The sequence below is a fragment of the Elephantulus edwardii genome, unplaced genomic scaffold (genome assembly GCF_000299155.1).
Source record: "Elephantulus edwardii isolate Elephantulus edwardi_28Jun2011 unplaced genomic scaffold, EleEdw1.0 scaffold00123, whole genome shotgun sequence".
Taxonomy (NCBI): Eukaryota; Metazoa; Chordata; class Mammalia; order Macroscelidea; family Macroscelididae; genus Elephantulus; species Elephantulus edwardii.
This window is the reverse complement of record NW_006399873.1, coordinates 6516955-6522185: the sequence shown is the minus strand read 5'-3', so window position 1 is coordinate 6522185 and position 5231 is coordinate 6516955.

The window sequence follows — 5231 nt, the reverse complement described above, 5'->3', positions numbered from 1 at the left end:
AAATTGTGTAACCTTATGATAAACTTTGCCTTCCCAGGAATATGATGGAACACAACACATATGAGCAAGGATTTTGTAAATCACCCGTTATTATTAATGCATCTTGGTTACATGTTGAATTGATTTCTGTCTGAAAAAGTTGGCAGATGTCCTCTATTGCTTCTTTTTTTCCTATGTTTGTTGGAGTGAATATTTGAATGATGATTGTATTAACAGGTCTTCCTTATATGCATATGGTTATTATCCTGTCACTCACAACACTGTATTATGAATCTTATCTCATCTTCCCCTCCCACTTTTTCATTTCCAGCATAGTAGATTATATAATTTCCTGATTAAAAATTTCCATGCCAATCCGTTGCATTTTGCCAATGACTGTTGTTGCTGTTGTTGTTGTTATGTGCCATTGAGTTGCTTGTGACTTATAGTTACCCAATGTACAACAGATCTTTATCCTGTTCTATCCTGATCCAAATTTATTGTCTCTGACACTGCTACCCCCACTACCCAAGTCACTGAGTCAATTCATCTCATTGAATGTCTTTTCTTTCTCAAGTATAACGCCCCTCTCAAAGGAATGGTCCCTCCTTGCAACATACCTAAATCATGTCAAATGAAGCTTCAGAATCCTTGCCTTCAAGGAGCAATTTAGTTTCACCCTCTCAAGAATGAATTTGTTTGTTCTTCTAGGAATCCATGATATATTAAATATACTTCTTTAGCACCACAGCTCAAAATATCAGTCTTCCCTCTAATATCCCTAGTCTTTGTTCAGCTTTCTGGCACATAGCAAGTAATTGCCAAGACTATGGCTTGGATCAAGGCTCCTTGGTCTCCAGATTGACATTATTGATCTTCCGTACTCTGGAGAGTTCCCCAAAAGTAGATTTACTCAATGCAAATTGTCTTTTGATTTTCTGAATGGACTTCTGGTAACAAGAGTGTTGTCTGTGGAGCCAAACAAACTGAAGGTGTTAACAATCTCAAGCTCTTCACCATCTATCATGATGCTCTCAATTGGCCCAGTGGTGAGAATCTTTGTTTTGTTGGTGTTGAGCTTCAATCCATATTGACATTCTGCAGTAAGTGCTTCAGGTCCTATTCAGTTTCAGCAGGCAAGGTTGTCATCTATCTGCATAATATGGATTGTTGATCAGTCTTCCTTCAATCTTGTTGCCAATGTTTAGGATGTCAATTTTTACCTGTTCCATTTTTTCCTAAACAATCTCCAATTTTCCTACATTCACACTTCTTATAGTCTACATTCTAATCATTAGCATCTGTTTACAACTATTCCTCCTCCTTTATGAATCCTCAAATGAAGTTTCGGCCCCTAGAGCAATCTTTGCTAGTCTAATCTACATGTGCTCTATTGTACGCAGTGTTTTCATAGGGCTGCTGTTCTATCATAATTTGGATGCTCAGCTTTAGAGCAATATTTGTTAGACAAGTATTAAACCCAGAAATGTGGATAAGAGATCTTTATCTATTACACAATTAGCAGAGTAGAGACTCATAATGCACCCCACCTGTGGCACATGCGTTGTGTTCCCACATTCCACCTCACCTTAACAGCAACCAACTCAGTTCCCTTTCCTATCCCCTCCAGCACCTCCCACCCTCATAACCCAGCCACCCTTTAATAATGGCACATGCTTCAACCATTAGTTTCCACATTCTGTTGGATAACCTCGCTTAAGAATGGAAACAAATACGGATCTCTTCTAGTCAGTATGTCACATTACTTTGTTCTAAATCTCCTGACAGACTGGTGAGCACATCTAAAGCTGCATCTGCATGGTAAGCCATATCAATTTGTATACCATCTATCACTGAAACCTTGTTTTTTGCCATGGTCTTCAATGCAGTTTGAATTTTTTCCTTCATTACTATTGACTCTTGATTACATGGTGGTTGTTGTTTTGTTCCATTTAGTCGGAATCAACCCATAGCTGACCTTCCAGAGGATTTTAAGTAACAGTAAATCACGTGTGAGCAGGTTTTTCATCCTTCTTTTGAATAGCAGCTGGTGGATTTTAAATGTATGCCTTCAGGATTACAGCATAGCTTCTTACTACTAGACCATCAGAGCTCTCTGATTATATGGTACTTTTGGTAATATTTCAGTGTTAACCAATTATTTTTGGTACAGTGATTCTGTGTGTTTCCTCCGTCTTTTTTTGATGTTTACTTGATCATTCAAGATTTTTCCAGTATCATCTCTAAGTATTGCAACTTGAGTCTTGAAATTTTTTTGTAACTCTTTCAGCTTTAGAAATGCTGATCAAATTCTTCTCTTTTATATTCTCCAATTCTAATGTGCACATTCTGTTACAGTAGTTTGCTTTATTTTCCTGAGCAGCATTTTGAAATCTTCTTTTGTTTTGGCTTCTGGACATAATAGTGCAATTTTCAGGGTCTCATCTGACATTCATTGGTTCTTGTATTTTTTTTTCTTTCTTTTTATTTATCCTCCGTATTTACAGTGACATTTTATTCTCCTCATGAATGATTTCCAGATTAAAGCAGGTTAGGAAGTAAGATTGGCCATCCAATTGTGAAATAAAAAGCCTCTGAAAACCCACCAACACAATGGATGAACATGGATAGATATAGTTTTAGAGATAGAGCCCAAATTTAAAGCCAGTAACAGTGAGGAGAAACAGCCACAAACATCCTTTTATAGATGGAACACAGAGTATGTATAGTTTGAATGTTTAAAAACTAGAAGTGAAAAGTTAACTAGAACACATGAACAAAACTTTCTAGGCATTAAGGAGATGAGATGTACAGGCATTATCTTTTTGAATCAGACAATAACATGGAATACTATTTTGGGGACAAAAAACAAAGTAAGAATTGTATTGTATTCATAGTTAAAAGACATTATCAAGTTCTATTCTGAAGTATTGTGAATAATAGTATATTATTCATATAAATAAAAGGAATATATAATAGAACATTTTATAAAAGCAAGTACAAAAGTTAATCACAAGATGAAATACTTAGAAACCAACCTATCTAGAGACACAAAATACCTATGCCTAAAAAAAATTAGACTTAGAACTAAAAATTTAGAAATAGTACTACAAAAAAAAAATAGCCTCACCCAAAAAACCCAACAAAACAATCAAAACAATAACCCCAAGCCCCTCACAATATAGACTTAGAGAAATGGAAGACTATATTAGGCTTATAAGACTCAATATAATAAAATATTAAATTCTACAAAAGACAATTTACAAATTCAATAGAATCACAGTATATACAACAAAACCATTTGTCAAAGATATGGAAATAGCAATTTCCAATTTCTTCTAGAAAGAAAGGACTCTAGTAAGCTGAACATTATTGGGGGGAAAAGTAAGGTAGGGGACATTTACATAATTTTATTTCATACTGCTATACAGCCATAATAATTAAGATGGCATGTTATTGATACAGTAAATTTTGTCAGTAAAATAGAATTGAAAACTCAATAATTAATCTATCATTGACTCATTTTTTTACAAAGAGATGAAATCAATTAGATGGAGAATTATGTTAGACTAAATGTTCACTTCTTTTAGCCATTGTGTTTTACCTCCTCTAGTCTCCAGCTTCCTTAATGCAGACACACGATCTTGAAAATTAGCATGGTCTTGTAAATTATCAACAGCTGTTGAACTAATAAAAGAGAAATAGTGCTTCCCACACTGAGTAACAAGACTTGAGGCAAGCAAGATCTGTGGCAGCAAGAATTGATGGAGACTGGAGCAATCAATCTCCCTGGTGAGATTGAGACCCTGATAGTCAAGAGACTGTGGCATTGTTGTGGAGAAACTGGCAAGGTGTGACCTGAGGCTTCTTACATTTGTACTGGCCACAGTTAAAGGTTTTTGCTGTTCTTGCAGGATGCTTGAAGGTCTCTAAATTTTAATAATAATTGACAACAGTGAAATGTAAGTTTTTTTTATATATCCTTGTCAAGTAAATGAAATATTTTTTGTGGGGTATGTCTTGTTGAGAACATGAAATACTTAATTTTGGGGTGTTTTGTTTAATTTTGTTTATTTATTTAATTTTACTTTATAAAGAAATACAAATTACACATATTGAAGTGTACTGTGATGATCATATACAATATGACAATCTCTGATGAAAATACTAAAATCTATGATTCTAAAAAGGCAGGAGCAAAGTTAGTTCTGTAAAATGTCAATTGTACTTATCTCATGAAAGGGAAGTCTCCTCTGAGATATGAACTGTGCTGAATGGGTGTTTTGATTCTAGCAAAGTGAGAAGTACATTTTAACTGATTTTGCATTTGTCTCATGACACTGCAGTCTTCAATCCCTGTAATAAGACCTTCAATTCCTCAGTTGTTAAAGAATAAGCCTCTGAAGAAGGTGGCTTTGGGGCCTAGATTGGTTTCTTCTCGTACTATTCTTAACCAAGATTGTTCTCATTAGCCTATTCAGGGAAGCTATGTGGTTTAGTCTGTAGGAGATTGCTCTACTAACCCAAAGGCTCCTTTATCTAATTGTTGGAAACCACCAGTATATCTCTTCAGTACGAAGAAGAACAGTACCTTCTTATGTTCTAGACAGCCAAAGAATGCAAATGAAGGGTCAATTATGAGTTTATTCTGACAGCACAGGAGGAGAATGCAAGACATTCTCCCCCGATGTGCCTCTTCTGTGGTTTGAACCACAAAGCAAGTCATAAACAAATGTGTTATTGTTGTTATTTTGTTGATTTCTGTTTAGTCATGCAGAACTCATATCAAGCCTATGAACAAAAGACCTGAAGCCTTTCTATAACTATTGTCACCTCTCACAGTTCATAGAGTTTACAGAGGCATGTTTCTAGGAAATGGATGCCACTCCTGCCTCCAAACCTGTCTTAAACTGGGAGCGACACCAAACACTGTCCACAACAAGTACCCGTTATGGCATTTGACATCACAATGACACAAAGTTTAGCATCAGAGAAAGCCCGGTTATCTCAGTAGAGAAAATTGACAGAAGAATGCTGTGTCACTTAGAAGAATATTCTTAATTAAATAAAACTGGTGGCCTATAGTGATGGAATTTTGACAAGATGACCCCATTTATTCTAAAGACTACAGCCTCTACACGTATATAAATCTTATGCATGTTGTTGTTGTTGTTGTTATGTGCCGTCGAGTCGCCTGCGACTCATAGCGACCCTACGTACAACAGCCCTAAACTCCGCTCTGTCCTGTGCCA